The sequence below is a fragment of the Cervus canadensis genome, chromosome 31, assembly GCF_019320065.1.
Source record: "Cervus canadensis isolate Bull #8, Minnesota chromosome 31, ASM1932006v1, whole genome shotgun sequence".
In the NCBI taxonomy this organism is placed as follows: Eukaryota; Metazoa; Chordata; class Mammalia; order Artiodactyla; family Cervidae; genus Cervus; species Cervus canadensis.
The window spans coordinates 14,778,352-14,794,327 of NC_057416.1; positions in this window are offsets into that span (position 1 = coordinate 14,778,352).

A 15,976-nucleotide genomic window follows, 5' to 3' on the forward strand; every position below is an offset into this window, starting at 1 on the left:
ATAACATTGTAAAGCAATTATTCTCCAATTAAAAATAAAAATTGGGACTTCCCCAGTGGTCCAGTGGCTAAGACTCTGAGCTCCCAATGCAGGGGGCCCAGGTGCAAACCCTGGTCGAGGAACTAGATCCTACATGCTGCAACTAAGACCCAGCACAGCCAGATAAAAAAATAAATATTAAAAATAAAAACTAAAAAAAAAAAGATAGATGACAACTAGATTCATGTAAACCTATATACACATCTATCCGTCAACCTATCAAAGGCTAACACAGATGTGGCAAAATACTAACGCCTAGTGAACCTTAGGTGAAGGGTATTCCAGTTTATTTTATTATTCTTTGTACTTTTCTGTAAGTTTGAAGTTATTTGTATTTAAGATAAAAAGTTTTAAAAGATGAAATAAAACAAGTGTTTAGAGCAAAAACAGATTTAAGGTAAGATTACTTGATAAGAGACAAAGTTATTAAGTTCTGGACTAAGATGATAATGATCAGTGTTAGGAAGAGGCTACTTTGGTAGAGAGTATTAGAAACATTCTGTACTTTCAGAGAAGTTTGTTGTTTCCCTACATTTACTGCTTTCCTGTATCCTGATAGGAAGCCACATATCCCTTGTTTCCCATGTAGAAATCCTTCTTAATCTGGTTCCTTCACTGCTGTAAAAATTCAGCAAGATCACTGCTGATTGAAGCAATATTCTGCGGTCACACCTAGCCCAACAGCCTCTGCAGCTGGGTGACAGTCTTCCAAGGGACCCCATCCCTGTTGTAACAAAGAAGCTCTTTGTACACTAAGAGAACAGAACTTGAGCATGGTTTGTTTAATGGGACAGTACAGACTGTTATAAAGCTTAGACTGAATTTTTTAATTCCTAGCAACACAGAGAATATGCCAAAGAATCTTTCTAAATCTTGCATAATTAGATATGTTAGCAATAACATGAAAAATGTGCTTTTAAGTGGGACCAAGATGGGAAGTGTGACAACTACCCTGGATGGGATTAGAAAGAGGCTTGGGATACCTCTGTTAAGCAAATGGGATTTATTTCTAAACTTCCATCCTCCAAGAAATATATGCTGGGAAGCCAACTGACTCACAGGCTATTAATCAATGCCTTCATATCCTCTGAGGAAGTCTAAGCTTGATAAGGATCCAGAATGACCTTGATAAATCAGAGGTACCTGAAACCAAAACAAATCCAGCAAAGTGAAGGTTTTATGGACATCCAGGTACTGACTGAATTACAAATGAGAAAATTATTACAGAAGAATAAAATCTTACTAGAGGGCAAATGATAAGAATATAAATATCAGCTACATAAAAATGTTTTTAAAAGCTGAATATAAAGTGAAATCTGTTAACACAGAAATACCATATGTGTACCACAGAAGTAAATTCCACTGGTAGTTATGAGAACCCACTAGAAATTCTGTATCCCCTCTGGATGAAGAGGAAAGAGGAAACTGTAACAGAAGGTACAGAAAGAAGATTTGGCCAGGCTTAAATACAGGGAACATGGTCTTCACTGGCTAATAATAACAACGTTGTTTTAAGCATTTCAGGTTTGTCAAGCTCTGGGCTTGCAGATACCTTTAACTGCAGGTGCTTTCAAGTGTGACTTTATCTGAAAATGTCCATTAATATGTGTCAGTACCAGGTGGGGGGAAGAAATAGTGTTAGCCAATAGCAGAAGGAAAAACCTAATCCACAGTGAACTTTCCACACCCACCAGCCCCTCAGCCCTGGCAACCCCCACCCCAAGCAAATACATCTTGCTTGCTCCCCCTTCCAGCCTTTCCTCACCCGCAAAGAAAAGCGCCCTTGGCTTTTATTAAGATTAAGCCCCCAGTGTGAGAGATTCGTCCAGCTATTCATATAGCAAAGGCTGCACTTGCTCCCAAGGAGTTTGACTGTTTGTACTTCATAATGATAAGCTTGAAAAGCTACCTAGAAAGAGGCGGCTGGTGGCTTTTGCTCTCCTACAAGGGGCCAGGCTTTGTTCTCTGAGAGGCACTCTGACCAGATGAACAGAGTGTCTCTCGAGGGAGCTTTTCCACCTCCCGTTGTTTCCTCGTGGAGACGGCGGCTCCCGGGTACCTACGGGCTACGTGGCACATCGCCCGACCCCACAGCAAACCACGGGGCTCAGGCGTCACCACATGACTGAATTAGTGACGAAGCCCCATCAGCCTGGGCAAACAACTCCGGGAGAGAAGCCCTCTAAAACAAATGCCGCTGGTTTCACCTGAGCCACCGAAACAAATCATGAGGCTTGAGGTGAAACTTGGCAGGCTCTGCGAGCTCTGAAGAGGCAGTTGCCAAAGCCCTCAGCCGCCAAACACACAAATCTCAGAGGAATGCAAATTAGCGGGGGTCGCCCTTTGCCCTCCAGACCTTTTTTTCTGATGTAACTGTTCAGCAAGATTTATTCATCAAAGTGAACAAATAATGAGGTCTGAGTAATACATGATTTGGTGCATATTTTAGAATCCAAGTGTTTGATACCAAATGAGAAAAATGTTGAAAACAAACTAAAAATCAAAGGCACAAAATGTGCTCGACTTAGTAGATGCACAGTTGAAAGCCTCCCAGGGACGGCATACACAGCCAGAAGAAATGAACAACCTGTGTGCCCTTGCAGGGGCTTCCTGGGTGGCTCAGTGATAAAGAATCCACCTGCAATGCAGGAGCCACAGGAGACACGTGTTCTGTCCCTGGGTCGGGAGGATTCCCTGGAGGAGGGCGTGGCAACCCACTCCAGAATTCTTGCCTGGAGAATCCCATGGACAGAGGAGCCTGGTGGGCTACAGTCCATGACGTTACAAAGAGCTGGACATGGCTGAAGTGACTTAGCAAGCATGCACGCAGCACACTGAATGGGAGCTCCCTTTTTTTCAGGGTAGAATTGTAATCCAGAATGGTAATTATTCTACCAAATCTACCCAGAGCAGAATTCATTTCTCTTGCTGTTTAAAGTCCTAATTGCCGGATAGTTCACTTGAAATGATAGTTGAATAGAATGTTCTCCTTTTAGGCCTCTTCTACATCAAAGGAAGACGATTAACTCTGTAAACAGTCCTTGTGGGTTTAAATTAGCACAGAATATCATTTCATACCAACTTTACCAGAGGAGGGATAAAGAGTTGATACCTAAACTTGAAAGATATGGAGGCCTTGATGAGGGAAAGACAAAAAAAAAAATCTAAAAACCAAGGGAATAACATGAACCAAGTGTAAGATATGCGAGGGACCTTGGTGGATTTTCTTTCATAAATTGGGTGAAGTGAATGTATCCCCTGAGTGCCTCATAGGACTTTGATGAGGATCAAATTAGATAATATGACCCAGCTCAGGGTGGCCTTTTCAGGAAAGTCACATTTTCCTTCAAGGCTTCTACAACTGGACTTTTGAAAGTGATGCTGCTCACCAACAGGGCCCTGGGGCACCCCAGTTCCTGCTGGATTATAAACTTTGTCAGAACAGGAATAATTTCTGTTTCATCGTCACCCTGTTTCCATTGCTTAGCATAGCACCTGGCACGCAGAAACAGACATGATGGCTGAACAAATGAAAGAATGAACAGCCGGGGAAGTCCTGGGTTAATTGCATCTTCCTTCATGGCCGCCCCTCTATTCAATGTAACAAACATCCCTCTAACCTGTACTACCTGCCAACAACCTCATCCGGTGTCAGGTTACTAAATTACAGCTCTCCTTCTGAGAGAGGAGAATACAAGTGACTCAAGTAGTTACATTGCAATGGGACTTGCTCTCAGGTACAATTATGCCCAGGGAGCCAGAGAAAAATGACCAGGGGCTATTCTCGACCTGGGCTAAGAGGACCAGGAGGGGTTTTTCATTCTGGGAATTGGGGGACAGGATAACCAGCAGAGCCCAAGTGACAGCTCAGGGATAGGAGAGCAAGTGTGAAGTTTGTAGGACCTCAGTTGAGTGTGGCGGAAACACGGGCCAGGGCAGGCAGGATAGGAGATGGGACTGAAAAGGCAGCCGTGGGGCAGTTTGTGAAATACCTCGTTCCACTTGTTAAGGACTTTGGACTTTCAGGAAATGGGCAGCCGTAACAGAGTTTTTAAAAGACCAAAGATGTGACCATATTTGTACTTTAGGAAGATAACTCTGGGACACATTTACTGAGGCAATACATTTTCATGGAGCAACTTCTTGAGCTGGGTGTTTTGATGGCTTTTTATCATCAGACCTTTATTAAACATCTTCTTTATGTGAGGTATTAGATCAGGTGCCAAAGACTTGCCAGCAAAATGAAGGACTCATAAATCATAAGTCATGTCCTTATTTTACATTCCTCTAAAGAGAAAAAAAAAGCTTGCCAATAAACTGGTGACACAATGTTCCAGTTTATGTTTGAATACCATTTGTTGGAAGAGTTCTTTTAAATGGACGCAGAGTAAATATCATCTCTCTCTCTGGGCACACAAAAGAGAAAGAAAAAAAGTAGTTAAGATATTCTTAAAATTCCTCACGTTCAGTGTTCAGTTCCTCTGAATGACATTTAGATGCCCTCCTTCCCCGTGACACACACAGTATTGTCACCTGTTTAGTGTAATTTTAAAAACTTGGCCTTTAACCTTGAACCTTGCAGGTCTCCACTCACCCTCTGCCAGGAGCTGGGGCAGGAGAGCGGACTTGGGATTGCCGGCCCAGCCCCGCCAGGGAGCCCCTTCTCACCCCCACTGCAGGCTCACCACCTTGCCTCTCTGCTGAGGTAGTTTTCCTTTCTTTTGTGTGTGTTTCTATGTTCTTGGTCCCCAAGCCCTCCTGCCACCTTTGTGGATTAAGACCAGGTCCCAACCACAGTCAGAAAACAACACCATGTACAGTGGCACGCCTTGACCAGTCACTAATTTTCACTGTTGTGAAAGTGATTGGATTTAGAATGAAACAAATAGTTTTACATTAAAAAAAAAAAAAAAAAAGCTTGGCCAAAAAACCAAAAACTTAGCCAGTTTTAGAATCACTTAGAAAAGTGGTAATGACAGAGCCCCAAGTCATGCTTCATTTTGAAAAGCCTGAGCTTCCATGTTCTCTGCTGTTATTCCGGGAAATTCAAGGACGCCTGACGTTTGCAAATCACTGCTCTATGCCACCAGGAGAGCTGTTGGCACAGGAGCACCGCTTGAAGTGGGTGTGCCTCTTTTGTGTTCAGAACACTCCCGGGTGTTCAGTGAGTGTCAATGTCCACACACATGGCAAGAGTGTCAAGACTGCTGCTGCCTGGCTGAGAAGCATATGGTTTTCTGAAATGTTTCAATGGCAGAAAGCATGCATCCTCGAATTGTTGAAAGATGATCATTTTCTTTTAGAAATAGAATGGGAACTTCCCAAAGTAGGCAGGGAATCCATTAAAGATAACGATTACTTGAATTCTGTCATAGGGAAGTGATTAAATCGATTATGGTTCTTCTACATCTAGGGTGGCTCAGTGTTAAAGAATCCACATGCCAATGCAAGAGAGCAGGTTTGATCCCTGGCTGGGGAAGATCCCCTGGGATAGGGAATGGCAACCCATTCCAGTATTCTTGCCTGGAAAATTTCATGGACAGAGGAGCCTGACAGGCTACTGTCTATGGGGTCGCAAAGGAGCTGGACATGACTGAGTGACTGAGCAGCCTACTCCTTTACACCGCAGGATATGTTTAGAGTTTAACAGTAATTATGTAATGTGATATCTACTAATGTGTTCTATGAGAGGCCATCCCAAAAGGGCCCCACAGGCCAAAAACAGTGTGGGAAACGCTGTGAACTGTGTCTCTTTGGTAGTTTCATGGTGTACTTGAGCATTCTGAAAGACATGAGAAGAGGAATCAAGATCCTATTTGACTTTTAATATAGAATTGTCCTATTTATAGCATAGAAGACGTTCATATTATATTTAAACAAATAGCAACAGCAATAAACCCATAAAAATATGCGGTAGCACAATTTCATTTTTGTAAGTAAAACTTGGAATCTATTTTCATGGAGAAATACAGGATTTATACTAAACATTACCCATTATTTAATAATGAGTGATTGGATTATATACAAATTTTCTTTGTGTTGCATTGTATACTCTTCAATAAATGGACATATTTTCTATAAGAAAATGGTTATTGAAATAGGAATAATGAACTGACTATATGAAAACATCAAAGAAAAATGTGAGTTTTACTGATCTGTTCTCCATGGGGAGCTTTGATGAATATAATTTCAATGAGAAGGTGGAAACCTGTTTTATGAGACTTTTTCAATTCACATCAGACTGGGAGGGGAGTATTAGTCATAAATTATAGTAAAAGGAGAGAGGAACAGAATAATTGTAGGCATTGGGTGTGATTCTTATCTGGTCTTTTTCAAGGTCATATACTTATGGAATTGAGATTTTGAAACAAATGAGTCAGACTTTGTCTATGGTTTGGTATAAAGGCCAAGTAGAGAATTCAGTGTATTGGATCTCAAAATTCTGTTCGACTGTTGAAGAGAAATATCCTGGAATGAGCAGTCTGCAGCTTGCGCTGCTGCTGTGTGTATGCTCCATGGTGACTGAGCGATTGAGCATGCAGCACATACCTGTTTGGGGAACACAATTCAACCCATAACAGTTATGGTGTTGTAATTATCATTTCTTTTGGAGCAAAAAGTTGTAGCTCTCAATTCAGAGTTGGGGCTGCAAAGAACTGAAGCATGGATAATATCAAACAGGATGTTTATTTAGATGCCTTTTTTCCCTCCACTGAATTGCCTAGGAAATTCTTCTACCAGATATAGACTGAATCTATCATGATAAAATTGAAACAGTGACAACACAAAGGGATATAACTGATATGTTGATGAGATCCTACCAAATCTCTTCCAGACTGAATGCTTTTTTCCGGAAGAATCTTCCAAAGCAAAACTCTCCAGGCCCATATATTCTCACTTCAAAATGTGTCCCCCTCCCATGTGGCTGTGGACAGTCTGATGCCCATGTGTGGATTCTGAGATCCGCCTGTAGGCTTCCATGTGCTCTTTAGCCATCGATTTCTGAGAACACATGTATGATTTCATCGCATCTACAAAGGCAAGCATTGCTTCTTAATCCAGACTCTCTCAGACTTTACGTCATTGTCTGGTTATAGGTCAAGTATAGCAGCTTCGGACACCAGTCATCTAAAGCAGTTATTGCACCTTTCAAATGTACCTAAAATCTCAGAGAATTATCAGGCACATGGAGAACATCTTTTTGTTGTTCATTTTGTTCAGTGGTTTTTTTTTTTTTCTGTGTTGAAAATCATTTGCCATTTCAGAGCATAGTGTAATGGTCCTTTTGCTGTGTCAGTGTAATTTATTGAGCAGATTACCATGTGCCAGGCACTATGCTACAAGTTTTATAAATATTAAATCGGTTCCTCATAGAGGCCTGCCAAGTAGGAATTATTTTTATGTGAGAGATGAGAAATTAGGCTTCAAAAATCGTGATGTCCAAAGTCAGAGAATTACATGATATTTTTGCCATATGAAATTTCTTATTGAAACATTTTGTAAATTAATTTTCTGTAAATGTAGAGACTCCTGTGGTTTGTTTGGATCAGATTACTGGAAGTTAGCTATAAAGAAATGGTGATGTTTTCAGTGATTTTTTTTTTTTTGGCCATTTATCTAGGATAAATCATTTTGATCATTCTCATTATAGTTTCTGCATCATAAAATATAAAGTATTATATTTTTTCAATGCTTTGAGGCACTCACATAGGACTGTGGTGAGGGAGAAAGCACATTAGACTTTAAATGCTAAGTTATTTCACTAGCAACAGTTATGACTTTAATATTAAACTACAGAGTTGCTCCTGACATGAATGAAACAATTTCTGCTTCCAGCTGTTCTATACACTGGGTCTAAGTCCACTGTGAAGAAAGAGGAATAATGGTTTTGATTTTCTCTCAGCTGCAGTGACTTCACTTGCTTAAGATTTATTCTCTCTGCTATAGAACATCTTCCTCTAAAACCCCTACAAAGTGAAATAACTTAGGTCACCCCAGGGAGTCTTCTGCAGTTAATGAAACAAGCTAGCCCGAAAGCATTTCAAGTCCATGGCTTAAGAAGCCAAACAAGAACTTAATTCAAGCAGAATCAAAGTAGGGCAGCAACATTTTAATCAGCATTATTTAAGTCAGTGACACCTCATCAAATGTGGACTCAAATTCTTGTAAATTCTTTCACCACATTCATGCATGTACAATGGGTTTCCCTGGTGGCTCAGAGGGTAAAGAATCTGCCTGCAATGCAGGAGACCTAGATTCCATCCCTAGGTTGGGAAGATCCCCTGGAGAGGGAAATGGCAACCCTCTCTAGTATTCTTGCCTGGAGAATTGCATGCATTCTCCATGTGGTGCTGGAGGACTCTTGAGAGTCCCTTGAACAGCGAGGAGATCAAGCCAGTCCATCCTAAAGGAAATAATCCCTGAATATTCATTAGAGGGACTGATGCTGAAGCTGAAGCTCCAATACTTTGACCACCTGATGCAAAGAGCTGACTTATCAGATAAGACTCTGATGCTGGGAAAGATTGAGGGCAGGATGAAAAGGGCGTGGCAGAGATGAGATGGTTGGATAGCATCACCGACTCAATGAATATGAGTTTGTGCAAACTCTGGGAGATAGTGAAGGACGGGGAGGCCTGGTGTGCTGCAGTCCGTGGGGTCGCAAAGAGCCATACACAAATTAGCGACTAAATAACAACAATGCGTGTATATCCTAAGAAACATCTTTTAGCGCTCAGATGCTCTACAGGACTAGGGGAATTTTCTCTAATGTTTTCCTTTACATCTAGGACTTGGTAGAAATACTTTTTAATCAGAGTGACCCATAAGGTACACTCATCAAGCCGAGGTTTGTGCATTTATTGACTATTAATACCTGTTATTCAAGTTACACTGGTTTATGATAGACATCGATGCAGAAAAACAGCACAGTATGTCAACATGTTGTGGAAATATTTCTTGAGTTTCCTTTTGAAATTTTTCATTTTCTTTGCCTTTTTACATTATCCTTATACAAATCATAATTTCTGAACAAAATAAATTTGTTCTGTTAGCTGGTGAATATAAGCAGATTTATTGAAAACAGAATTTGGAATACTTGAAATTACAATTATCTTGCAAAATCAGATAACATTCTACCTTTGCCTGATTTGCAGGGTCAGTGGGAGAAAAGGAAGAATAAAAAGCCAGTGAAATCACACTTATTTACCCAAGAAACATTTCCTTGAGTTCTCTGAAGTGGGAGAAGAGGAAGAATAAAAAGCCAGTGAAATCACACTTATTTACCCAAAAAATATTTCCTTGAGTTCTCTGAAGTGTCAGGCACTAACATTAGGTGAAATAACATTAAAATGAGAACCAGAAGACAAGATTTACTGTAAAATTTATCCCTAATTCTGGGATCATGGACAGATCACCGACTTTAAGTTTCTCAATTTCCTTCTTTATAGATTGGGGATTATTTCGGTTCCTACCCATTCCATGTTATTATGAGGCCCTGAAGAGTCTTTGCATTTGCTAGTATAAGGGATAATGCAAATGAAATGCAGTTGGTTTCCCTTCTCCACTGCTAACACCACCTACCCGTCCCCCGTCAGCACCATCTTTGTTGGCGTCATCATCATTAGTGCTGTGGTTGGTTCTCTAGAAACAGATGGTAAGGAGGGGCTTTACTCAACAAGGTTACTGGGGAGTACCCTTAGTTATAATACCTGTAGGAGAGTGGAAGAAGGAAAACTGAACCAAGAGGTAAGGTGAACCCTGATGAAGTGTCCACAGAGGACACCAGAAGCTGTGGTGCTAAGATTACGCTTTCGGTGTGTGCCAAGTAAAGCCAAGGCGGACTGGGCCTTTATACCCCTTCATCCACTCATTGCATGCAGGCCGCCTACGTGCATGTGTGCTAAGTCACTTCAGTCGTGTCTGACTTTTTGTGACCCCATGGACCATAACCCACCAGGATCCCCTGTCCATGGGATTCTCCAGGCAAGACTACTGGGGTGGGTTGCCAAGCCCTCCTCCAGGGCATCTTCCTGACTCAGGGATCCAACCTGCATCTCTTACATTTCTTGCATTGGCAAGGGGGTTGTTTACCACTGGCACCTACATGAAGGGGGCATAACTTTGGGTAAAGGCATTTGTGGAAGGAGACTGAGTTGTAAGCCTTCAACAATATACACTCTTGGGGTGGGGGTGGAGGGCTGGGTGGGAGAGCACTTGGTCCTGAAGGGAAGATCGGAGGGATTTTTGCATCCTCTAAAATTATCATCATCATCATCATCTGGAGATTGCAATGACCTTGAGAAATCCTTGAGAGACACTGTCATTTCATTTTTCTTCTATAACACAAGGAAAGAAAAGATAAAGCTGCTCTGATAGCAGTTAAGCACCACATGATAGCTGAACCTCAAGAGCATCGTAGAAGAGCAAGGAATTATGGTCCACCCCCAGTCATGGCAAGATCAGGTCCCACATGGCCCAAGAAGCAGACACATAACAGAGCACATCGATTCCATATTAATTATCTCTTGTCTCCACATTGATCACCCTTCAATGTCCATTTCTTTCATTGAATGATGGATTCTCAGGGTGGGAGAGGTCTTTGCAGGTCAATTGATTGAAGTACTGCCTATGCTTGAGCTCTGCTTAGAACCCTGACAAAGCCTACCAGCCTTTATTGGCTGGACCGACTCCTGTGATGAGGGCCCCCTGCATTCCTGAGCAGCCTCTTCTGTTGTCAGGGACTTCATGTGTGAGTGGCGTCTGCTTTCCCAGTTTCTACCGATGGTCCCACTGCTGTGGTATGAGACAACAGAACAGATCTAATCTATCCACTTTGTGTTCTATACACATTCTCTTTTTGAACTAACTGTGCCTAGTCCCCAAAACTTGTGCCCAGTTTATAATAATTTTAAAATCGTTTCAACTGTCCTTTGAATATCTTCTTTTTGCTCTTAAACTGTGAAGATTGCTCTAACTTTTCTCTAACTCATGCAAAGGATGAGACAGTCATAGTTCTTGCTACTGCCTCTATTAATGTGGCCTCATATTAACATACTAGATGCTAAGCTCCACACGTGAACTGTGTAATACGGTTGCTAAATAAAGCTCTGTTTTAAAGCCATTTGTCTCTTAGCCGTGTACAGTGCAGCTGGGTTTCTCTGAAGGTTGGTGTATGACACTGCATAGACCTTGGTAAAACTTAATTTTGTCTCTCATTCCATCTCTTTGAGATCTTGGTGGACCCTAATTTTGTTCAGGCACAGTTGTAATTGCATATCCCTTGATTGCACATTTATACTGGCAATTTTGCAAATCAAGTTGGATTCTTTTCACTTCTTCACATTTTTTTTGTTATTTCCATTTCTCTGATTACTATTATTAATTTGTTGTTGTTGTTTTAGTTGCTAAGTGGTGTCTGACTCTTTGCGACCCCCTCCACTGTCCATGGGATTTCCCAGGCAAGAATACTGGAGTGGGTTGCCATTTCCTCCTCCAGGGAACCTTCCTAACCCAGGGATCGAACCCACATTTCCTGCACTGGCAGGTGGATTCTTTACCACCAAGGAAACTTTTCACTTCTTTTTCAAATTTTTTGTTATTTCAATTTCTCTAATTGCTATTATTAATTTAGATGTAGAAAACTGAAAGAAAAATAGTGAGAAAATTCACCTTCTGGTTGGCCATCTAGATGCTCTCAGACTTTAGTTTGGAGAATGAGACACTAAGCTATTGGAAGTTTCCTGATTAATGAATCTGCCGGATAATCATATAAAGGCAGGAACTCCAGCATACATGTTGAGGGCCTATGAGGTGATAAAGCACATTTTTGCTGAATCGTTCTTTGAATTACCCGGTATCTAATTTTGAGTCTGCAAACAGAAAAGAGTTATGGGAGGAAACAGCTGAACAAACACGATCATAAACATTGAAGAAATAAGAGCATGTCTAGTGTGTTGGAAAGATTTCCTTTTGATCTCTGAAATGCAGTTTCATCCAGTTTAAGAAGAGTAGCTTCTGTAGTAAAAGCAAAGACTCTGAAGTCCACAGGATAAAGAAAAAAGCTTCTCAGGATGGAGTCTTGCTGGTACTAATGCTTCTTTTTTCAAGGTATAACCTGAATAACTCAGATTACTGCTGTTTGTCTCAGTAACATAGTTAATTATTTACCTTTCTCATCATTGGTTCAGATTCTTTTCTTATCAAACTGCTATGCCCAAACCCCAAACAAACAACCTCCCTAGAACAGTGAGTGATCATGTTAAACTGGGTTGGTCAACCTCCCTAGAACAGTGAGTGATCATGTTAAACTGGGTTGGTGTGACAGTGACGGAACATTCTTCTATTCTTTCTCTCATGGTTTCTCTTGTTTCCCATAACAGTTCTGCTGGTGAAGGTCAGGTATGATTTGTGTTCCTAAGTTGAGGGGACTTAGAATTTGCTGTGACTTGGTTCTTTCTGATCTTTTAAACCTGTCCTTTAGACCTCATCCCTAATTTTTGAGCTATTCCAGTTTCTCCATTCGTTCCCCCTTGTGTCTCAGAAGGTAGAGAATTTGCCTGGAATGCAGGAGACCAGGGTTTGACCCCTTGGTCAGGAAGATCCCCTCTCCGTTCAGTAGAGTATCTCAGATTTCACTAGAGAAAGCCTGTTTTTTTCCTATGCATGGTTTTTCTGCTGTTTGGACTTCTGATTATATGCTCTAAAACGGACCTAACGTGATCATCTAGAACTGGAATGATTTGATGATTGAAAATAATTAGACAGCAAAGCTGTTATTTGGGGCTTTTTCTTTTCTCCAAGAATCCTTTCAGGTGCAGAATGCTCTGCCCAAATTGTGGCAGAAGAGCTGGTAGGTGGGGTGGTTGCAAGCAGATGCTCCTTTTCTGTTGCAACTTTCAGTCTAAATTTCATGCTCAAATGAAGCAGCTATTCTTACCGTTGACTTTAGATCTGATTTTTCCTACTTAATGTACATCACTCTTAATCTTTTATCCTTACTTTAAAGGTCTTATGCAGTTGTACCTTTTATTATGACATCTGAAATCATTAGTGGAAGTAAGGAAGATACAAAATAGGAAAGAAATAAAAAAAAAAGACTGGAGCCTAAAGGGATTAAACAACTTGGCTGAGATTATACACCGAGTTAGCAGCCCATTCATTCATTCGGTCATTCTAGAATGTTTCATTAAGTATTTATTATGTCACAGGTATTAGGAGATGTGTGGGCATAGAATGGTAACCAAGATAGAGGCCTTAGGGAGTTTACAGTCTAGAACAGAATGCAGGTCTCTTGACTCTCAAAGTTCTGCTCTTTCCACTGTACTCTGTTGTGTTACTGGTGCTAAAAAAATGCATTCCCTGTGTGTCTACCTGGGGCTGAACAGAAACAAAACTGTAAAGCTATAAAGACCTTAATTTCCTCATCTCTAAATTGGAACTGCTAATAATGTCTAACTAGCAGGGCTACAAATTAAATGAAATAATTCCTATGAAGGGCTTAGCACAGTCTAGCACATACCATCTGTGCAATAAATGTTAAATGTTATTATCACTATTACTGATGTTCTCTGGCTAGTCAGTCTTATCATTACCCATTTTCAAACTCTAAGTTGGAAATTGTTGCTGAACCAAATGAAACTCTTCATCATTAATCATTAGTCAAGTGTGATGGTTGAGGTTTAAATATTTTCTGAAACTTGTCTTCACTTCTTTGAAAAATTCTTTTCCTCTCATAATAGCAGAGTTTAGCAGGTTTGATATTTCTAAGATCTCAGCTTTCTACCTGTTACGGAGTATTAAAACTGTTACAGCACAATCTGGAACATTTTTCTGAATTGTGTTGTTCTCATACGTGGTCTTAAAATGGCTAATTCCAAAGAACAAAGGCTAAGTTATCCATGGAGAATGAAGTCATAATTTTATTTTTATCTCTCCTGTCTGAGTATCTACCACAGCACATCATGTCCAAGTAATGCGAACATGTCTGGTTGGCACAGCTACAATAGCAGGACTGATAAGTAACTGATCAGCTTATTCACAGCATTCTTTTCATGGGGAGGTCACTGTCCCCTTTGTTCCTGAAAGTTCCAACAAAGCTTAAACATTCCAGAAACTGGTCATTGAAATTAATTAAAGGGCTTCATGTACACTGCTCCTGGATTATCTGCTTGTAATACGGTATCTTCTGTGCTTTTAAGTTTGCCTAATTAAATCCTTTCAAATGTGAGGAGTTAAGCAATTAGCACTACTAAACCACGTAATTAATATATGCCTTAAACACACTTTTAAAAATAAAATGGTTTGGGAAAGAACTATTTTGAGTAATAGATCACTACTACATATGAGATACAAGAGAATTATCCATGTCTACAACTATATGACTGTGGAATACTATCTTAATGTTTCTTCATATAAAAAATGGGAATTACAGCACTTAATTCACAGGCTTTTATAAGGATTTTCACAGGGCAGTCCATTCATTTACTATTTAATCTTGATGTTTAATTTTCATTTAATATTCTCAAATAATTTTTCTTTCAATTAATACAAAGCTAAAATGTAGTAAAATTCAGTACTATAGTTCTAATGGAAATAACTACTCTTCAGTTTGAGTCAGAAGGCACTTGATGCTTTTGTATCACATAGATAATGTCTAACTCCCTTACTGGACTGTAAGCCTGTTCCTGCACATAACACATGCTCAACAGATAGTTCTAGAATTAACCAACGGATAATATGAATATAAAGTTATGACATTGGAAATGTCAATTAAGAGATATTCAGATGATAAAATAATGTGTAAACCAACTTCTACATCCTAAGTAAACACAAAATATAAAGGTATATACATGAGACCCTAATTAGATGGACATATGTCTCTTACAGTGTCCTTTTAGCTTATGTCCATTTCTATGAGATGTTTATGAGCAAAATATGCCCCCTTGCTCTTGAAAAGTTTATTCATGAAGTGAAGAAAAGTATACACATATTATTTCCAAATCAGGCAGCATTCGAGCAACGTTAAATGTGTACACCATTCTACTAGGGGTATATGCTACCCCTCTATATGCTACTAGACCCTAAAATGAGAGTTACTCTTCATTTTACCAAAACAGGGAATATAAATATTTCTATATAAAATAATTTCAGTGTTGGGCCTTAGAAATTTTAACACCCAAAATGACTTAATTTGGATATCATGGAGTACCACTATACATTTGTTTTGGACATGATAAAAAAATAATCATTTTTGCTAGCAACTGCACTACTGTTTTTCAAACATACTCCCGAAGTAAAAATGTTTATCAGTTATAAAATAGCCTAACCATGGAAGTTATTATAAAACATCAAAAATATCTTCAAAATTAATTGGCAATAAGTTTATGAGAAGAGATGGAATGAAATAAAGCATGCAAGTGACTATCAAAGGTTGCTAGTATAAGGAAAATAAAAGGATATTTCCATTCCAGTGTAGCTTAAAATTTTATTGACTTGTTCAGTAGAAAAAGGAGTAAAACCATGTTATCTTATATTTGGTGGCCCATAGACATTTTCTCCTGAGAAATATAGACTACACTAGAAAAAAGAATTTGTCAACAGAACATTAGAATATGCTTACATAAGTAAAAATTTTATATGAGAATTGCTCAAAATAATGATAAAACATTTAAAATATGTGTGTGTGCGTGTGCATGTGTGTGTTTGCAGTATTCAGCTAATGGGTACTAAGTAATAGAAAAACACTTCCGTCAGTTCTCCTCCACCCAGAAACCAACATAATGGCACAGGATTCAAATCTGAAAGCCTCACTTGAATGTGGGAGACTGGCTTTCTTCACAAGACAAGGGATTTTGGAAGAGACTGAGCCTGACCCGTGGCCTTGAAGTTCCATAAACAATCTATTACAGACTCAAGGGAAAATATGAAGCCTCTTGAC